Genomic DNA, 22628 nt, shown 5'->3' with positions numbered 1-22628 from the left:
TCTTTCTGTCCTACCTTCAATACTAGACCATAAGCTACTTGAAAGTAGAAGCCATGTCTTATTCATCATTTTAGCCCACAGAGCACCTAGTACAGAACCTTGCACACAATAATTCCTGATAAGCATTTGTTGAATGAATTAGCAAAGGCATAACTGAATTAATGAATGAAAAAAAGAAATTGTCTCAGGTGATGCTAACTATTTATTCTATTTTTCCCCAGGAATTCCTGAGGTTACACTCCTGGAATCTAAACATCCTCTCATGTGAATCAGTTCATTTTATTCCATTTTATTGATTTGTTTAAAATCAACCATGTGCCTGACACAAAGGATGCAAAGATGAGTAAGATATGGACTCTGTTTTCAAGCCTGTGGTCTCACTGGACCGATGCGGGGCAGGGGGTATAGATGAGGCTAACAAACACGGCTCCCCACCTTGGGACAGAGTCCTGCACACCCTATTCCCAGGAGCAGAAGTGGGAAAGTCACATATTGCACATCCATCCCAATCTTGCAACAAGACCGTATTAAAAGCCATTTTTCAAGCTTGAGTAAGATGTTTATGACCTGATAGACGATGGCTGGCAAACTCATTTCATCATAAATATCACAGCAGATAATATACTTCAGTATAAATGATGCATCTGCCTATGCCGGGATTCTCAGAGTGAGTAATGCTCCTCCAATATAGGCTTCTTAAAGATAAACAAATTATGGGCCGTAATTACCCAACGTTTGATTTTCTTTTTTACGAGCTTTTCTTCACCCTAATCACACTCAGGGTGGGAAGATGAAAGCCACAATTGGGACTTAGAGAAGGGAAGGAAAAGGGTCTGCTCCCTCCACAGTGAGGCGGATGCCAGATAAATATGCCTAAAAGAAGGAGCCCATTCCTGTTGCTCTGGAAGGAGAGGAAAGACTCAGCAAGTGGGAAGATGTATAGAAAGTGGGAAAAATCAGTGGGAGAGAAAGCAGTGATTTTTGAAGCATGTGCTTTTTAGAAGATGCCTAAGACATAAAAGGAATTCTCTCTGTCTCTCTGTCTCTCTGTCTCTCTGTCTCTCTCTCTGTCTCTCTCTCTGTCTCTCTCTCTGTCTCTCTCTCTCTCTCTGATGTATAAACATGCATATCACACACATCCACACCATGCAGGTAAAATTCTACATCTCCAAACTGTCCCCCCACCCTCCCACTCCCTGCAAAGCATGGGCTCAGATTTGTGTATTCTCTCTCCCACTCTGACTTCTGAATCCCACCTTCTGGATGTAGTCTTTGCTATTTCCCCTCCAAAGGTTTGCTTAAAATTCAGTTTTACAGGGGTGCCTGGGTAGCTCAGTCGATTAAGTAACTCTTGATTTCGGCTGAGGTCCTGATCTCCTGGTTCTCATGAGATCAAGCCCCACATTGAGTTTTGTGCTCACAATGCAGAGGCTGTTTGGGATCTCTCTCTCTCCTCTCTCACCCACCCCCTCCCCCAGTCTCTCAAAATAAACATTAAAAAAAGTTCATTTTTACACACATCCAAATCCTTTACCTCCTGGTAGATGCTTATCTGTTCTTATCAATTATTTTACCAAAACTTTTCCTCTATGGTTTCTGGACATGTTGTTAAAATTCACACTTGTAAAAATCTCATCTTACAAAAGGGACGCAGACTCTATTGGGTTAGTATCTTCTCCTGAGATGACGAGGTAAGAAGGAAGTAGGCCATTGGAAAAATAAATCAATCAACATAGTAGAAGGTCACAGTGTAATGCAGTAGAATAACCTCTTGACTGGAAATCAGGAAATCAGAGTTTAATTAGGAACTTTACCATTTCTCATGCAAGTGACATTTCTTCACTTCTGTCCAGGTCGGTTTTTCCCCTCACTTAAAAATAGGAATCACCTATCTGGTAGGTTGCTTTGAGGATTCAATGTAATAATATTCCAAAAAAGTCCCTGTCATTTCTCAGTGTTCAATAATTATTTACTTTCACCCCAGCTTCCTAAGTCTGGATAAGAGAGGGCTATAAAATTGCTCTGCAACCTTCTCTGCACCTTCGAAGATTCATTCACATTAACCACATTCTCTGGAGGCTGGCAAGACAGAAGTGGTTTCCTTATTTTATTGGTGAAGATAGTGAGCACAGTGAGGTTAAGAGACTTGCCCATGGCCACATGGAGATTGAAACCCGATTCTTGTGTCTTCTGTGCTTTTTGAAGAAGGCATAGCCACTTGGGAGGATCAGGTCAAAAGGAGGTTCACTTCCTGAAATATTTACAAACCCTGACCCTTCGTAGCAACAGAGCAGCCCACACAGTTGTTGAGCTCTGGGTCCAGCAGATGTGAACTTTGCCCTCAAAGAGAAAGAGCCGGCCGATATCTGATGCCAGAAATGCAATGGATGAGGTTAATGGTTTGTATCTGAAAAAATGAGCTGTGGCTGGGGAAGAGAAATATGCAGAAACCCAGTGATAAATGTATTCATTTCCTGGGGCTGATGTAACAAATTGCCACAAACTGGATGACTTAAAACAACATATTTTTCCACAGTTCTGGAAGCTCGGAGTCTGAACTCAAGATGTCAGCAGGGCCATGTTCTCTTTGAAGGCTCCAGGAAAGAATCCTTTCTTGCCTCTTCCTGGCTTCTGGTGATTGCCAGAAGTCCTTGGCATTCCCCGGCTTGGCGCTGCATCACTTACATCTCTGCCTCTGTCATCACATGGATGCTCCCTGGATGAGTCTGTTTCTGAATCTCTTCTGTTCTTATCAGAACAACATCATATGGCATTAATGGCCCATGCTGCTCCCATAGGGTCTCCTTTTAACTTCCTAATTTCATCTATAACAACCCTATTTCCAAACAAGCTCACATCATGAGGCTCTGGGTAGGACATGAATTTGGTGGCGGGATGGGAGTGGGGGGTGAGGGTCGCTATTCAACTCAGTACAGCAAGCAGAGGAGGAAGACTGAGAAACCTGAGAAGAGAGAACAAAAGAGAGAGAGACATAAAGAGTCGGAACAAAGGCAGAGAATGAGACAGAGGTAGGAGGAGACAGAACTAGAGAGACAAAGAAAGAGAGACAATGGAAAAGAATAAGGGAGATAGGTGCTAGTGAGGATCCCCTGGCTGGTTCAGTCAGTAGAGCACGCAGCTCTTGACCTTGGGGTTGTGAGTTCAAACCCCACACTGGGTGTAGAGATCACTTAAAAATAAAGTCTTTAACGGGCACCTGGGTGGCTCAGTCAGTTGAGCACGCAACTCTTGATTTCAGCTCAGGTCATGATCCCAGGGTCGCAGGATTGAGTCCTGTGTCAGGCTCCATTCTAAGTGGAGTGTGTGTGAAACTCTCTCTCTCTCTCTCTCTCAAATAAAAAAAATAAAATAAAAAATAATATCTTTAAGGAAAAAAAAGGTGCTAGCAAAGGAAACACACACACACACACACACACACACACACTCTTGCACATGAGAAATAGAGAGACACATTTCTGGTGTTTAAAGAAATCCCCCTAAATATGCACTTTCTCTCTGTCTAGATGCCCAGGGTACAGCCCTAAAACTGTTAATGTGGCCTGAACTGCACTGTGGAATGTGATCCAAATATTCTCTTTGGGGTTAATAAGAGGACCCCAGTAAGAAAGACCAGCTAATTGGGCTCCTGGGAATCCCTAGTGGCTCTCACTTTCATACCTACCCCTACAACCCTGGCTCAAGGGAGTCCAGCTTTAAAGTTGATAACTTGGGTATTACTGGTCAAAAAAATATTTTTTTTCAAAAAGCAAGTTTCAGGGCAATCTCGTGTTCTTTTTCCTATCAAGAATAAAATGGGCCACCCAGGAGATGTGATGACATTTCCCCCCTAAGGAGAGTATGTTCCTGGTCTCTGGCAAGCTGTTAGGTGTCCCTCTGTATTCATTATTCATCCAACCAGATGTTAATTCCATATCCTGATCTTTTCCAGCTTCCTGGAGTTTCCCAAAGATCTCCAAAGGACTAGTCACTTCAGCATCAGTCAAAGCAGACACCAGGGCAGAGGAATCATAAATTAACAGTAGGAAGAGGGTGTCGGAGCTGGCAAGAGAACACCAGTGTGTGTGTGTGTGTGTGTGTGTGTGTGTGTGTACAGGCTTTCATGGAGAAGTAGGTGGAGGCAGAGGAAGCCCATCAATAGAGACCCAGTCATTCCCAAGCTACAAGGCTTTAAAACCCTCTTGCCATTAGAACAGTCACTCAAAATGGAAAGTCATATACAACAGTCACACTTTGTGAACTAAGGTCTCTCCTTGCTTTTATGTTCTTTTACCATTGTGAAAATTGAGCCAAGTTGAGTTTGGCTTTTGGGGTAACAGTCCCCATTCTCTCCCCATCATAGAACCTACCACCACCACCCCCACCCCCACTTAAACAGGGAAAGCCATAAGCTTGCAGGTCTTCCCAGAGAAATTTTCTATACTAGCCTGACTTGGTCAGTTTTGGGGTGGGGAAGATGTAGGTCAAAGGCAGAAAAGTGGGCTCAAGTCAACATATTGCCATTCGTGGGCACTGAGCCATCTCCTTGGAGGAGCAAAGAGAAGGAGCCATCTCCTTGCATTTCTGCATGTTTGAAGCTTTTGGGTTTTCCATCATCTTCCTTCTTATAGCAGCAAAGGTAGTAAGATACACATGCCCATCTCCAGGAAACACACACACACGCACACACACACACACACACACACACACACACAGAGAAAAGACTTACTGCCTTTTAGGAGACATTTATCTCATATGGCCACACAATGGAGAGTGTATGTGTTGGTTGTCAAATGGCTGTTATTTACTCACTTATTGTCTCATTCAGTATTTTCCTTCACCACATGTATATTGATCTCTGTGAAGCACTGGAGGTACCAAGTTGAAAAACCCCTGTCCCTAATTTTGGTGTGGCATTAGAGCAAAGCAAGAAAAAGGAACTCAAGAAGCTGAGGTCTCAGGATCATAAACTACAGTGATAGATTCTTCTACCTGAGGGGAGGCCTTTCCCATCTCCTCATGGGACTGAGGGCAGCTCTGAGTGAAATCACAAAAAAGTGTTTGGGGCCTCTCCCCACTCTGGGTCCCTCCTCTGCCAAGTGTCTAGCACCCCCCTGGTGACCTAATGACTTAATTCATTCTCACAAGTTATGGTACTCTAACCAGTTGGTGCAAATTTCAGGATCAAGCAGCTAAGAGAAATCCAGAAAGGATTGGAAATTTGGAAAATTGGGAAGGGAGGTGGTTATTCCTGGTAATCTGTCACCGAGAATAATGATTGCCCTAGGATTCTAGGCTGAAGGAGAAAGGGCCAACAGCCCAAGTATGACACAGTGAAAAAAAAAAAAAAACAGACATGGCTGCTAGCATTGTAATGACTCTGTGCCTATTGTTTTCTCCTGAAATATCACTTGACCTAAGAAAGTCCCAACCTGTAGATTCTGACCTTCAATATATTTTTGTGTTTCACTTACAGATGTTCCCTTTAGCATCTTATCAGCAGTGTTCTTAGATGAAAACAACAAAGACGAATCCTGCGGGCTGGTCATTGTGTTTTATCTCTCATATCCATTTCCTCCCATTCCGTTGCTCTATTCTATAGTGCAGGGAATGATGAGGTTCTCTTGCAGCTGTCCTCTGGGTGTCCACTGGGTCCTCTGCCAGTGGTGCACTGGTGGCAGCCTGGAAGAGGGGAGAAGCAGTATTTTCCCTTCTTGCTTTGCCTAAGGCCATTTCTGACTAAAGCTGTGTCTTTTTAGCCCCACCTTCCATCAAACAGGCCATGCAGGAACTAGGCTCAAATGGGGCAGCCCCAGCCTGTGGGATCTGAAAACACACTTCCTCTCATCTTGACTTTCGTTCTACAAGTAGCAACCATGTCCTGCACCTGTTATTCTTTGGGTTGCCTCACCATTCCAAATTTGGCTTTCAGCTCTTCCATCACCCTGTATGAAATTCCTGATATTAATTCCCCCCCAGTTGAAAGGCCTAGGGTGATTTCTTTACTCCTATTTGAACCATGATACATTCTGATTGGTCTACGTGGAAAAGTAATTTATTAGAAGTGTGTTGGGTCATTTGCAGAACGACTGGGAATAAGAGAAGCTAAGCAGCAGGACCCACAGCGAAAGGCACTCCACAGAAACCATCATGGGTGTTCCTCAACGCCACTGGTGAACACCAGAGCTAAGAGCCACAATCAGCTGGTTTTATCTGATTGGAGGAGCCTATGTCATTTATCTGCCTTTTATAGCAGAGTCAAGATCTGCTTTTCAGTAAAACTTCTACTGTCAAAAATTCTTCCAACATAAGAAAGAAGAATAGGGGCGCCTGGGTGGCTCAGTCAGTTAAGCATCTGACTTTGGCTCAGGTCATGATCTCGCAATTCGTGGGTTCAAGCCCTGCATTAGGTTCTGTGCTGGCAGCTTGGAGCCTGGAGCCTGTTTCAGATTCTCTCTCTCTCTCTCTCTCTCTCTCTCTCTGACCCTCCCCCACTCATGCTCTGTCTCTCTATCTCAAAAATAAATAAACTATAAAAAAAGAAAGGAAGGAAGGAAAGAAGGAAGGAAGGAAGGAAGAAGATTGATGTGGAACAGCCAAAAAAGAATAAGATAAAATATTTATCACAGGAAAAAGAACAGGAGTTGGGAGTTATGCTGTCATCCTAGGGTCAGCATGTAAAAAGAGAGTCTCTCTAGAATGATTGGTGGTGGGAGAAAGACTAGAAGCTGTGTGGAAGGCTTTGATCTATAGGCATAATCATGGAACCTTTCTATTAGCCTTCAAATTAATATCGGGTAATCAGCATTTACAACTATATGTCACATAAGACAGCAGAGCTTCCTACCCAAGAATGAATGTGTATCCAGCTAGAAGCACTTTTCAGATGTGGGCATTAACCAGACACTAATCCTTAATTGTGAAACCAATCTTTACTCTGATTCTCCAGCCTGTGTCTTTTTCTTATTTCTGAAAACTAGGTCCCCACCTTATAGCTCTCTCCCAGACACTGGGTTCCTGTACTAGTCCTTCTCCAAGCATTGCCAGCCTAGAATCCCACCTATTGCCTGCTCTTCAGAGGCCACTCAACGTGACAATGGCAGAACAAGGTGTGTATTTCCGAGTCAGCCAGATCTGGATTGGAATCCCACCTCTAACACTTATTATTTCTAACACTTCCTATTTGTATGAGCTTACTACTTGTATGAGCTTGGTGGGCTGCTACACTTCCGTAGTTAACAAACTCAAGTTTCTTGTATGGCTCTCAAACCTTAACATGCAAGTACAGAAGTATCTGCTGCCCTGGGATGTTCATTAAAAGGAGACATTTCTGGTTGCCACCCCAGATTCATTAGATCTGGGGTCATTCTGGTGCAGGTAGCCTACAGACCACAGTTAGAGAAACATTGAGCCACTGGATTTCCAGTTCGCATCCATTCTTGAAAGGGTTCTGTTATTCATTCAGTCAGCATTTCCCAGGCTTCGGGTGGGCTTAGGATTTGAGTGAGGATTATAACCACATCTCCTTATGATCTTAGTGGAGATGTGTACATTAGACTCCTCTTCCCCCCAGAACTACTCTGTTAGAATCCCAGAGTAGGAAGTGAGCTGACACATGCAATTCCCCAAAGTTTCACATGTGTCTCATATATAAGCTTCTGGTTCACAAGCCCTGTATCACTGCTTCTGTACAGCACACAACCCCAGTTCCCCTCCCCCCCATGCTCTTAACTTCCATGCAGACTTACCTGAAAAGGAAGCAGCTGCTACTACTGTTAGAAGCTGCTTCCAGCCCCCTGTCAAAGAAGCCATCTCTTCATTTTCTAAGATTTTATCGATGTCCATTTGGCAAAAGAGTGGATTTCATTACAATCATTACCTACATGGACAAGCAGCCAACATTTAATATCTGTTGGTCAATAGCTGCTTTCCTAACTAATAGCTCTTGATGGCCATCTAGAGGTAAGCGTGATCTTTTTATCCACCAAGTCCCTTTAGCTGGCATTCACATATACGAAAACGTGGACCTGGGAGATCACATGCTTTAGAACTCCCATTCTCCCAAGGGAAGCATGGAGCGTCTGTAGCCAAGATGGGAGAAATAAATGACTGACTTTATCCTTACAGTCCAAAGCATGCTTCACTTCCTCCATGGAGCCTTTCCTGGTTCTAATGATCCGTGCTGCTTTCCTTTCTCTGACTTCATACCATGTCACATTATACAGCTTAGCACCGGACTGTGTCCTACTGCGCAGTGCTCTGCATCTGTTTTGTTTGCATAGCTTTTGCTTATCCACAAGATTGTAGCCTCTCTGAGAGCAGGATTCAGGTTTGAGACATTCTTTGATGTCAGCCAGATCTGGATTTGAATCCTACTCTAACACTTACTACTTGTATGAGCTTACTACTTGTGTGGCAGAAAGAGGGACAAATCAAGGATCAGCTCAAGAACTTTATATGGTAGTGAGACAGCAGCTGGGGACACTAACTACAGAGGCAACTTCCTTCTGGGGTGAAGTTGAGATGCAATGTTAGAGGCTACTGTGACCCAAGCCGTAATTCAGGTCAGAGTCACTAGAGTAAGATCCACTAGTGAGGGAGAAAAAGGACAAAGAACCCAAGTAGTGGTTGGTATTTAAGACTCAGGCAGCAAGAAGTGGTCACTATGCAAGGGATGTTGCCAGTTGGACCTTAAGCAGTGGGCCAGGGGACGATCTGCCAGTCTTCCAAGTACAGGGAGAGGCAGGACAGAGCCTCCAAGGCACCAGAATGAGCCTCAAGTCAAGTAACCAGCTATATAGGAGCTAGGCTTCTGGGTAAGAAAACTATCAAAATTACAAAATGGGGTCATTCAGGCAGAGGAGAAAGACTTTCCCAGAAAGCCCTAGCAGACCTTCTGCCTTATTACTCCATCACCCTTACGGGACTTCTCCAGGCTTGAGAGTTGACTTCCTTTCTCTCCTGACCTGAGCTCTGTGGCTGGTTCTTTTTGCAGTTGGTTTCAGCCATCTGCCTAACCCTGCGTATTAGTTCCTGATTCCCGAGTTTCCATCATTCAAGACTCCAACTTTGTTCCCCTTTGACTCAAGTCTATAGTGACCAAGGCAGTGGAAATGAGGTCCTGGTGAGCACTTTTTAACCCCATAGTACTTGGAATTGTGCTAAGTATGTACTTTATGTCTGTCTGTTCCAACACATCAAATAAACTCAGCTCACTGAAGCAAGTACATGCCCCCAAAAAAGTGAAATTTTCCCTGTTGGTGATGGTGGGCCAGCTTCAGAATCTATCTAAATCTCTCAGTTATCTTTTCTGTCATTCTCTACTTCTACCTTAAGATCAAGGATACCCAGGTTCAAATCTGCCACTTACTAGCCTGGAACCTCGGGATGGAGATAATAAATCTTGTGGGTAAGAGGCCGCTGCCCCCAATCCCTGGCTGCCAACTGGTCAGCCTGCTACAAATGCACCTCACGCATCAAAGAGTAAGATCTGAAAAATTGGTATTCATTGAATACTTGTTGACTTGAACATCTAACTCTTGATTTTGGCTCAGGTCATTATCTTGTGTTTTGTGGGATCAAGCCCCATGTTGGACTCCGTGCTGACAGTAGAGATCCTGCTTGGCATTTTCTCTCCCTTTCTCTCTGCCCCTCCACCACTCACACTCTCACTCTCAATATAAATAAATAAATAAACATTAATTTTAAAAAGGATATCAAGCTGTAGGCAAGGACACATTCATAACAAGCGAGGCAACAAGCAGCATTGTGTTTCTGGGCACTGGGAATGCCACAGTTCAGTATTTGTGGGAAGGCCTGATAGAATGTGGACTATTCTTGCTGGACTATCTGTAAGGCGAGGCACACTCTCTCTTAAAAGATGAATCACCACATAAATATGTAATGTCATTGCAGCATTAAGGCATGAGTCATGCTCACAAGATGGATGAAAGGGTGGTGGAGGGGGCACCGAGGGGGCAGAATGATGAAGGTGCAAGGGTCTTTCTGCTCACGCTACTGCCTCCACACTTGCTTTCAAGGTTTTAGTATGTTTTAAACTACTTTACTGTTAACTTATACAAACAAATAGCAGGTGCCTAGTGGGAGAAGAAAATAATGATTCAAGCATAAGACTCATTTTCCTATTGATTTCCTTTCTCTTTACTTCCTTTTGACCTCAGTAGAGAAGGCACAAGTCTCACCATTCAAAGAAACCATAACTCAGTCCTCACTCACAGACTTTAAGAAAGTGCTTAATATTTTTCTTCTTATGTCCCAGGGAACTACATTTCAGGTGTTTAATCATCTTTATAGCCCCCAGATATTTGGGATTTATGGGGAGCATTTAAACTCAGCAGAAAAAAAATGAAAACAGTGTGTCCTAAATTCAGGGTAAATTTCTACTCTTGTTATGGGTGTTAATTTATGATTTGACAATGATTTCAAGGCTTTCTCTCATATCCTCTGAGGCTTGTATTTTCTTATTATTCAGCCTGGTTTTATTCTCAGTGTCAAATGAATCACACATTCAGTCACACAGAGTATAATGTCCCTTGCCCCATACACATAACCAGAGTCTCAGTCTATGGAATTATGAACCCCTGGGAAGAAGACCAAAGTATTCCTTGTGGTATCTCAGTCCCCCTGGTGATGAAAATGCCTGATCCTTCAAAAGACCAATTCTTTTTTTTTTATTATTACAGAGATATAATTGATGTACAATGTTGTATTAGTTTCAGGTATACAGCATAGTGATTTGACATTTGTATACATTGAGAAATGGTCACTGTTGTAAGTTTCTAATTACCATCTGTCACTGTGCGAAGTTAATACAATGCTATTGACCATATTTCCCATGCAGTGTATTACATTCTCATGACTTTTTAAAAAAGTTTATTTATTTATGCTGAGAGAAGGGGAGAGAGAGAGAGAGAGAGAGAGAGAGAGAGCTCATGAGTGAAAGCAGGGAAGGGGTAGAAAGAGGAGAGAGAGAATCCTAAGCAGGCTCTGTACTGTCAGCAGAGAGCCCAACTTAGGGCTCGAACTCATGAACTGTGGGATCATGACCTGAGCCAAAATGAAGAGTCCAACCAATGCTTAACCAACTGAACCACCCAGGTGCTCCAACTTATTAATCTTATAACTGGAATTTTGTACTTCTTAATCCCCTTCCCAGCCCCCAGAATGCCTTCCCTGCTGGCAACCACTAATCTATTCTCTGTATCTATGGGTCTAGGTTTTACTTAGTTTTGTTTGTTTGTTTTGTTTTGTTTTACTCCACATGGAAGTGAAATCATGTGGTATCTGTCTTTCTCTGTCTGACTTATTTTACTGACTATAATACACTCAAGGTCCACCCTTGTCACAAATGACAAGATTTCATTCCTTTTTATGGCCGAATAATATACTGTGTGTGTGTGTGTGTGTGTGTGTGTGTGTGTACATACCACATCTTCTTTATCCACTTACCCTTCGATAGACACTTACATTGCTTCCATACCTTTGCCGTTGTAAATAATGCTGCAATTAAAATAGGGGTGCATAGGGACACCTGGGTGGCTCAATCAGTTAAGCGTCTGACTTAGGCTCAGGTGATGATCTCTCAGTTCATGGGTTCAAGACCCGCATCAGGTTCTGTGCTGACAGCTCAGAGCCTGGAGCCTGTTTCAGATTCCTTTTCTCCCTCTCTCTCTCTGCCCCTCCCCCACTCATGCTCTGTCTCTCTCTGTCTCAAAAATAAATACTATTTAAAAAAATTTTTAAAAACCCATAGGGGTGCATATGTCTTTTTGGTGTTTGTTTTATTTTTTTAAATGTTTTATTTATTTCTGAGAGAGAGAGACACACACACACAGAGTGAGCAGGGAGGGTCAGAGAGAGAGGGAGACACAGAATCCGTAACAGGCTCCAGGCTCTGAGCTAGCTGTCAGCACAGAGCCCGATGCAGGGCTCGAACCTATGAACCATGAGATCATGACCTGAGCCAAAGTTGGATGCTTAACCGACTGAGCCACCCAGGTGCCCCATATATGTCTTCTTGAAGTAGTGTTTGTTTCCTTTTCAGTTAGATACTCAGGAGTGATATTGCTGGAACATAAAATAGCTCCATTTTTCTTTTAATTTTTAAAATTTATTTTTGAGAGAGAGAGAGCATAAGTGGATTAGAGGCAGAAAGAAAGAGAGAGAAAGAGAGGGAGGAGAGAGAGAATTCCAAACAGGCTCCAAACTGTCAGCACAGAGCCCAGAGTGGGGCTTGAACCCATGAACTATGGGATCATGACCTGAGCCAAAGTTAGGTGCTTAACCAACTGAGCCACCCAGGTGCCCCTCATATGATAGCTCTATTTTTAATTTTTGGAGGAAAGTATACTGTTTTCTATAGTTGCTGCACCAATTTACATTCTCACCAACAATGAACCAAGGTTTTCTTTTCTCCATATCCTCATCAACACTTGTTATTTCTTGTCTTTTTGCTACTAGCCATTCTGACGGCTGTAAAGTGATATTTTATTGTTGTTTTCATTTTTATTTCCCTGATGATCGGTGTTGTTGAGAATCTGTATGTATTAGTATTAGTATCAGTATTGAGCATCTATATGTATTAGTCTGTTGGCCATCTGTATGTCTTCTCTGGAAAAAATGTCTAGTCAGATCCACTGCCCATTTTTAATGGATTCTTTGTTTTTTGTTATTCGGTTGTATGAGTTCTTTATAGTTTTTGGATATTTAGCCACTTATTGGAATTGCAAATATCTTCTCCCATTCAGTAGTTTGCCTTTTTATTTTGTTGATGGTTTCCTTCAATGTGCAAAAGCATTTTAGTTTGATGTAGTTCCAATTGTTTGCTTTTGCTTTGGTTTCTCTTGCCCGGGGAGACAAAGCTGGAAAAATGTTGCTAAGGCTGATGTCCAAGAGTCTCCTGCCTATGTTTTCTTCTGAGAATGTTGTGGTTTCTGGTCTTACATCCAAGTCTATTCCATTTTGAGTTGATTGTTTGTATAGGGTATAAGATATGTGCCAGATGCTGTGATGGGCTTTTCCTCATCATTACTTTATTTTACCTGGTAAACAACTTACCAAAATACTGTCTTACCTTTACAAAAAAATAAGCTGAAACTCAGCAACTTACCAAAATATCTTACTTTTATAAAAAAAAATAAGCTGAAACTCAAAGAGATTAAGAGAATTAACTCATGCTATTCAGCCAGTGAATTCCAGAGCTAAGATTCAAACCCAGGTCTATATTTTCTCCTAAATTCAGGAGTCTCCTACCTCAGCACTTTTCCATTGATAGGCTTTCAGCTTCTGGAAGCCAATAGATTGATGCTCACATTCTTCCCTGAGCAGTAGTGTATGGTGGTGGGCATGATGATGTGGGAGCACTTGGGTGGCTCAGTTGGTTAAGCATCCAAGTCTTGATTTCGGCTCAGGTCGTGATCTCAAGGCCATGAGACGGAGCCCAGCATCAGGCTCTGTGCTGGGCATGGAGTCTGCTTAAGATTCTCTCTCCCTCTTCCCCTCTCTTAAAAAAATGCTTTAAAAAAGTGATGATGTTGATATGTATTTTTTTTTCCAGCTGGTATTTCTTTATTGGGTGTTAATTCTCAAGAGGATATGAAAGGATTCAGGGATGCAGAGCAAAGATGGTCAGGATTACAGAGTGCACCCTCCATGCTCTCTTCAGTGGTCTGTGCGTGGCTGTGCATGTGTGGGTTCTGTCTCAGAAAAGCAGTAGTTGAAAGGCAGGTACGCCAGCACCATAGAAACGCCAGCAATGCTCCCTTTATTCACACTGATACACTGGTTGTGATATGGGTAGTAAGTAACCTCTTTGAAATGCTCCACCAATGCCAGTAGGGGTGAAATTCCACATCAGTATCCATACTGGCAGCTCCTTTGGCTTGACACCCTGAGTTCCTTCTTCACTGGCATGACCGGTGCCATCTTGGAAGCCTGGGTGTCTATTGTCAGTGTGATCTACACTCATCAACAAGGAGAGATGTTCACACACAATGCCAAGTGAGAAAAGCACAAAACAGTCGAATATATTTGTGTGTACGTTTGTGTGTTGAGAGAGAGATCTAGGATATATAGTATATTAACTGCTAACCTTATGACTCATTTGATTTTTAAATGTTCTGATTTTTCTAAAATGAAAATATTTTTAATTCCAGTGTAGGTAACATACTATGCTATATTAGTTTCAGGTGTACAATATAGTCATCCAACAGTTTTGTACATCACCCGGCACACATCAGGACAAGTACACTCCTGATTCCCATCACCTATTTCGCCCATCCCCCACTGCCTCCCCTCTGTAACCATCTGTTTGTTCTCTGTAGTGAAGAGTCTGATTTGGGCTTACCTCTTCTTTTTTCCCCTTTTCATTTGTTTTGTTTCTTAAATTCCACATATGAGTGAAATCATACAGTATTTGTCTTCCTCTGGCTTCATTCACTTAGCATTGAAAATAAATACTTTTTAGAACTAAATGTATGCCTCAAAGGAATGAAATGGATTTAAGCACTTCTCCATATTCCTGGAGGAAGGCCCCAGGATGCAACCTTCCCACACCCCTTGTCTCAGCGCAGGGCCCGGACCATCCAGAGCAGTCCATGGTACAGATCGGGCAAAGTACATACAATGTTCATCTGCCTGCTTCGCGACTCTGCTGTGAATCCTTGAACACACCCTCCCTGACCTCCTTCTTTTGCCTCCAGACCAATCAGTTCTTCTTTCAGTCCCCATCTGGGGTGGCTCGGGGGCGGGGGGGGGGTTCTCTTCCTCTTTACTACTTCACTCTAACCTTGGGCTGAGCCTAGTAACAGAATCAGTGTTCTCATCCCCTTTCATGTTGCAGCCCAGCCTCCTGTGGGGGGGGGGCCCCTTTCCCCACAACAGTGGGAGCCTCCTGAAGGCAGGGCACCTGTCACCTACATCTCCAGAGGCCAGCACTGTGCCTGACTCACCTATGTTCATTGGATTGAGTAATGGAATTCCCAGAACGGAAAGGGAGTTGGCAACCAATAATCACCAACTCTCTCATGTTGTAGATGAGAAAATGAAAGCCCAGAAAACTGGAGTGACTCACCAGTGGCAAAATCCAACATGAAGCTAAACCACCTGACTCCTAGACAGTGCTCTTCCTACTAAATGACACCGACTTGCTGAAGAAGAAACCACAGGACACCCTTCCCCACCACCCCGCAACCACCATAGTTCAGGGGAAACTGAGCACTTTCCTCAGAATATTCAGGAAGCCTGGTGCCTTCACTGGAGTCCTCTCACCTTCTCCTTCCCCCATGTCTATCCTTCAGGCCCTTTCAAAGGGAGCAAGCTTCTTTAGCCTTTCTCTGAGCCCCAGACTCTGCCCTTTTCCGGTCCTCCTTTCCCTGGCCTATCTCATTCAGTCTCTCTGCAACATCTTTATGCCTTCTGACCTCATTTCTTAGTATCCCTCCACTCTCTCCCACCTCAGCCTCAATCCTGAGTTGACCCCCAGGCCCAGCCGCCTGTTGGGCCCAGACAACATGGACTGTGCCACCGTGTGCCTTCAGGCCTCACATTCCGCCTTCCGAACCCGTGCTCACACCTAAATGCCTCCCACCTGGATGTGGAGAGTGCTCAGCTTTCTGTGCGGTCACAGCTCCTACTGTCTCAGCTTCTGCTCAAACACGAGTGCTCCTGACCCCCCTCCCTAAGGACTGCCATCATCCGCCTGCACAGAATCCCTCTTCCCCTGCCCTCCCTTCAAGGCCACAGCCAGCCCAGCCCCTCTGCTCCCCAAGGCAGCGCCTGCTTCTATTCCGCTTCCACCTGCTGAGACGTGAAACTTCATTTCTCAGAAAGCTCACCAGGATTCTCGGGGCACAGCAAGACCTCTGCTACCACTTACTGTGGCTAAGTTTAAGCCCCGGTGTTACCTTTGGGAGAGCAAAGTGGTCAGGACTGAACTCAGGAGCCGGACAGAAGGTGAAGGATACACAGATGGATGAGGTCGTTGTTTTCCGTGAGCCCCACAGAAGCCAAGCTCCTCAGGGCCTCTGCAAGGTAGGGAAGGGGTCCAGGCTGGCGGGGCTAAGAGCCCTCTCCCCACTTCACCCAGAGCAGCTCCACATTAGTGTTTTGTATATTCGGAATGCCTGCAAACTGTATTTAGTAAATGGATGCCATTGTTAAAATCAAGGCTTAAAAATACACCAAGGGCACTAGAGGGAAAATGCAGGTCAGGATAAGGCAAAGATTCCGTTTTCACGACTGGAACCTATCCTTATTCTTTCATTCAGCAGATGCTCTGAGTCACTACTGTGCACAGGTGGCGAGCCAAGGTCAGGTTGACCTGACTCATAGCAGAGGCAGAGCTGACATTCAAGTTAGGCCTGCTTCTGGTGATTGGGAGCCTGGCTTGGCCTGTGTTCCAGTTATCTAACAAGCACCTCGAATGTAAGGCTGAAAACAACAATTTATTCTGTGCACAAATGTGCAGCTTGGGCAGGGTGTGGTGAGGACTGTTCATCTCCACTGTGTGCAAAGAACCATTTGAAGGCTCGCTCAGTGCGTCTAGTGGTTGATGCCGGCTGTCGGCTGGGACCTCAGCCTGGACTGTCAGCTGGAACACCTAAATGCTTGTCTGCTTCTTTGCCATGCGGTGGCCAGCTTCCAAGAGTGAGCAACCCAAGACAGAGAAAGTTGCCAGTTTCTGAATGCCTGGGCCCCGAAGCTAGCATGCTGCAACTCCCCCAATGATCTATTGGTGAAGGAGTCACAGAGCCTAGATTCAAGGACAAAGGGCACAGACCCCACATCTTGATAAGTGAAGTGTCAGAGACCTTTGCAGTCATGCTTTAAAGCTGCCATAGGGGTGCCTGGGTGGCTCAGTGGGTTGAGCATCCAACTCTTGGTTTCTGCCCAGGTCATGGGATCAAGGCCCAGGTCAGGCTCCTTCCGGAGCCTGCTTGGAATTCTCTCTCTCCCCCCCTCTCTTTCCGCCCCTCCCCTACTTGTTCACATGCATGCGTGCTCTCTCTCTCTCTCTCAAAAATAAATAAATAAATTTATAAATAAATAAATAAACAAACAAACCTGCCGTAGCTCACAAGTTGAGAAGAAATGACCCCAGCCACGGGGAGAAGAGTGTGAAAGGTTGTAAACCCAGCTAACCTCTACACTTCCCTCCAGAAAGTATAACGGTTAAAGGTGTGGGCTGTGGTCCTGTTCACCCTGGGCACTCGCACTGCCCCGCAGAGCAGTACGCAACATGTTCACGCCCTCTGATTTTGGCAGCTTTTCAGAAATGGAACATGCAGCGCCCAGTTCCGAGGCTTCCCTAGGGAGTCTCATTTTTCTCACCCATCCCTGAACTGATTTCATTTCCGGGCCCTTTTCCCAAGCTGGCCAGCATCCCTGGGAAATGCCTGCACTTGTCCATTGTTCCTTGGGAAATGCTACCCCTCCCTCCGTGCTCACATCAGCGATCAGCCAGCATCACGCACCACCGGGCATGTCCTCTCCATCGATGGACACAGTCTGGTGCCTTCTGCAGTTCTGGTTCTGTTTACACGTACTGAGTTTGCAGAAGCCTAAACCTTCTCTCTGATGCCGCTAAACTCTGGCTCCTCATTCACAACAACGCAATTCCACAACCATTGTTGTATCTAGGCAGCAGACACGGAGTGAGACTGCTCATTACCTGCAGAAGGGAAAGGTCACATGCACATACAACTCTCCTCTCCCCGGGGCCCTTGAGCTAAAGGTTCCCGTGGCCAGAAGTATGCAGCGCAGCAAGTTGCGCAGGCTGGGAGTGAGAGATCACCCGCGTGGTGATTTTCCCCAAGTCTAAAACACACAACAGGATCACGAAATAATCTTGACAGATGCCAATCCCTGATTCCACTTCTCCAGGCAAAGCAGCCATCCTACTCCCTCCCCAGTACGAGAGGGCACATCCAAGAAAAGATTTGGCTCCTAAGCTGACAGGTGGTAGCACAGGGCTAGATTTATTTAGAAATACCTAATTAAGCTCCAGAGTAAACTAGTCATCAAGGTGTTTAATTGGCAGTATGTGACCATTAGGAGCTAATTAAGTTGTTCCCTCACACTTTGATTAATGTTTACCATTCGGCCACTGCATGGCTGGGACAAGTTTAAGGAAAACAGAAGGCCCAGCTGGATGGGCCCTGGACCGAGGTCCCAGCCGTTCTCAGCACCGAGGCAGGGCCGGCAGATGGGCGGTGTGTGGGGCGCTGCATCTCCTTCCACAGCCCAAGCCCCGGAAGTTCCTCTAAATCCATTTAATAAGGGGTTATCGAGGCTCTGCTCCGTGCCAGCCAGTCAGGCAGAGAGGACAGCGCAGAGACTGGCTAAGCCGACGCTCAAATCCTGCCTCTGCCTCTTCCTACCTGTGTAACCAGGCACCACCTGGCCCTTGGGATTCCGATTTTCTTCTCTGCGGAATGAAGACAAGTAACACCTACCTCATAGAGCTGTTGATTCAAAATAAAAATCAGGGGCACTGGGGTGGTTCAGTCGGTTAAGCATCTGACTCTTAAGATTTCGGCTCAGGTCAGGATCTCATGGTTGGTGGGTTCCAGCCCCGCATCGGGCTCTGTGCTGACGGCACAGAGCCTGCTTGAGATTCTCTCTTTCCACTCTCTCTCTGCCCCTTGCCCGCTCATGCTCTACCTCTGTCTCTCTCAAAATAAATAAATTAACATTAAAAAAATATTTTAAAAATAATAAAATAAAATAAAAACCAGATGTCCTCAATCTTGTGTTCAAGACACTTCAGTGATTCTTGTCTCGGAGTAAAAGCTAAAGCCCTTACAGTGACATGAAAAGCTTTTCATGATTTATCTCCTTCCCTTTTCCCCCTCCCCCATTATTGCTCTATCTTCTTCTACTACTTTCTCCTCCCTGTCCTAGCTCTGGCCACACTGCTCTTCCCCTTTCCTTGGACACACCAACCAAGTCCTCTCCTGTCTCAGGGCCCTTGCACTTGCGGTTCCCACTGCCTATAATATCCTTCTCCCCAAATGTCCACAGGGTTCATACCCTCAGTCTTTGCTCAAGACAGCTTTTCAAAGAGACCCCCTCTGACATCCCTATTTCAAATTCCTACACTCTCCCCAACTAAAATAAAAAGCTGGTGAGTACTACCCCTCATTTCTATTTTATTTTTCCCATTTAATCTCATCTAACATGCAATATATTTCAAGATATTGTGCTTATTGTTTTGGAATGCTTAGCCCACTCTTATATAGAAAGTAAACCCTATGAAAGCAGAAAAAAAGTTTTGCCCATTTTGCTCCAGCTGCATTTCCATGCCTAGAACAGTGCTTGGCCCGTGGTAGACACTTGACAAAAGTTTGTTGAATAAATGAATGAGCATTAAATGAAATAAAGCCTGCAGAGTGCCTGGTGCATATTGGTGTAGTCCGTTAATACTCATTTCCATCTCTTGGCTCTACAGTAAGAACCGGACTCTCTGCCTCTAAGGACCTCATATCCACCGGGGGAACAACTCACCACACACACCTGTTGAACAAATAATCTTCCACCCACACCCCAACAAGGGAGCAGAGGAGTGAGGGACAAGAGCCCCCTTGTGGCAAGATTGAATTGTTGCCATCAACCGCCCACAGGACTTATGGTTCATCTGCTGTAGAAGTCATGCTCCACAGGAATTCAGACAAGAATGGCACACACTGGCCGCATGTAAGAAGCTTCTAGTCTTGGGCTCCACAAATTCCTTATAAAGGACAAGATAGTAAATATTTGGGGTTTTGCAGGTCATACAGTCTCTGTTGTAACCACTCAGCTTTGCCATTGCAGCCTGAAGGCAGCTGTAGAGAATATACCAACAAATGGCTGTGACTGTGTTCCAATAAAACTTTATTTATGGAGGCTAATACTTGAATTTCAAGTCATTTTCATGTATCACAAAATATCCTTTTTTTCTTGTGTCATGAAACATTCTTTTTTTTCCCCCAACCATTTAAAAACTTAGCTCACAGGTCATGCAAAAACAGTGGGTAGGCCAGATTTAGACTATAGTGTGCCCATCCCTGGTCTAGATAGGAAAGAGAAAATAAAATTCTGTTGCTTATCACTAAGGCTACAATATAGTGAAATCTCACAGTTGTTCACTGAAGTTGGGATTAACTAGGTAAGGACAGGAGTAGTCAGGGAAGGTGTTGGGGAAGAAGCAAGACTTAGGCCAAGCGCTGAGCTAGGGTTAGGAGCTGATAGACTAAGGGAAGGAAGAACTTCCTCAGTGTGAGCAGTAACGGTAGTAAGAATAGTAACGCTAATAACAATAACGGCTTCTTCCTCATAGAGAGGATATAGCAAGCCCAGCTCCTAGCAGTAACTTAATCTTCAGAGCTACCCTACTAGGAAGTAAATTTCTTTACCCCCGTTTTAAATGAGGAAATCAAGACTCAGAGGGCTAATAATTTGCCCAAATATGCACAGTCAGTAGCAGAGTCAGAATCTCAGCATAGGTTGTCTGCCTCCGCGCCCACCCTCCCTCCCTCTGGATTATTCCACACTTTGATCTAGATTCCCTCCCATTTCCTATGATCAGATGCAGCTCTGTCCCTGGTGTGCCTGTATTCATGTAAATAACCATTTCCTAAATACACTCAATGAAAAATCAATTACATAGCAAAGTGGCTGAGGTTTGGATAAACAACCTAATTGTTCCCTCTGGGGCTGCTGGCTGAGCAACCCCTACAGAGAGAAGAAAGAGAGCTAACATTTATTAAGAGCTCCACCTCAGACACTGAACATGCTTTCCCTTCCTCCTTGACCGAAATGTGTCAGATCCCCTCTGGCCCAGCCCCCACAGCATCCCAGGGCAGCTGCTGGTCTCTTACACCACACACAATAGGGCTAAGTGAGAACCCCATGTTCAAAGAAGACCTCTAACTAAGGCTAAACTCAAGAACTTGACCCACAAGGGTGACTTCCAGTTGCCCTACTCAAAGATGAATATCTAGCTGCCTTCCTCCAATTGACTGCATTATACCCCTCCAGGAAGGCCACTCTGCTTATACCCCAAATAGCCCCTTGGGAGAGTTCTATTATCTTATACTTAAAATTTTGCAATTAGACTTTTCTTCTTTTGGATCAGGACCCCATCCCTAGTTAATAGGCAAACATACCAACAAGGTGTATTTCATCAAATCTTATCAATTATTAACACTTTCCTGTGAATTCATTTTCAGAAACTTTCAACAAAACGGGTCATTCAAACTGAGCAATTGGCCAGAGGAGTTGCAGGATCTGGTTTAGGGCATAGTAAAGGAAAGCTGAAGACGGAAAAGTGGCCTCTGGCAAGGGATACCCTGAAAGGAAGATATGGAGTTCTGATGGACTGAACTTGCATGGGCCATTCTTGTTTGCTTGGTTTTTTTTTTTTTTCCTTTATTTCCTCCTTCCCCCCTCCTCCCCAGTTAGCTATTATCATCAGTCATTTCCTGGGAGCCAGATATGGTGGATAGCTGGTGATGCTTAAAGAAATAAGATACAGTTCTTACCCTGAGACTCACAAATAGTTACAACAGCATACAATAAGTGTTATAGGAACATATTCATCAGTGCTGGAGTAAAGTGATACAAGATATAGAAGTCTTGGGATGACGGAAGAAGCCATGAACAGGAAGTCAAGACACAAAGATTCTAGTCTTGGTTCTGTTGTATGTGTGTTTGCTGTATGACCTTGCATGAGGACCTTCCTCTCTGGGGACCTTGCTTTACTCATTCATTCATTCATTCATTCATTCAACTTTGTGCCAGTGTTGTGCTAAGCTCTGGGGATGAATACTGTGACTACATAATAGGTACTATTTCTGCTCTCATTGGTTTTGTAGGCTACTGGGGAAAACAGACATGAAAGAAATAATTTCACAGGTAATTCCCCTATAAAATAATGAAGTCTGGCTAGACCAGAGGCTTTCAACCCTGGCTGCAGATTACAATCACCTGGGAAATTTTAGGGAAGAAACTCAGTTGAGTAACTGGACATTACCCCCAAAGATTACAATTCAAACTGGGAGGGCTCTAGAATAAATATTTTTATAAGTTCCCAAGAGACTAATGTGCGACCAGGATTGGGAACCACAGAGCTAGACAATATCTAAAATTTCTTCCTGCTCTAACATTCTACCAGTCATTTATATTCTATGGATAATCTAAGACATATATTTGTATTTCTGTATATTTGCATGTGAGAGAGACAAAGGTACACAGAGATAAAGAGAGACAGAGACAGAGACAGAGAGAGCAACCAAGACCATGTAGCAGGTGGAAAGAAAATACAGGAGACCAGTGGGAAAATAATACACATCAACATTTCCCAGAGTTGGCCTGAGGAATGTTCAGTTGGATGTTTGTGCAGAGACTATTTGTCTACTTAATATTCTTTCTTCTTCAGTTATAAAACTCTGATTTAATTAGGGCAGCCATGTGCCCAGCTCTAGATTTCTATTTCCCAGCCTCCTTGGCAGCAAGCTGTGACCCAAGAGATGCCAATAGGAGTCATGGGAAGGAATTTCCAGGAAATCTGCTTAAGGAGGATATGCTCGCTCACCAAGGGGGCACATCCTTTATGCCCTTCACCTCTCCTCCAA

The sequence above is a fragment of the Hyaena hyaena genome, unplaced genomic scaffold (genome assembly GCF_003009895.1).
Source record: "Hyaena hyaena isolate Hyena2069 unplaced genomic scaffold, ASM300989v1 scaffold_43, whole genome shotgun sequence".
NCBI classification, from domain to species: domain Eukaryota; kingdom Metazoa; phylum Chordata; class Mammalia; order Carnivora; family Hyaenidae; genus Hyaena; species Hyaena hyaena.
The sequence above is the reverse complement of the archived record's forward strand: the minus strand, read 5'-3'. Positions refer to the sequence as shown.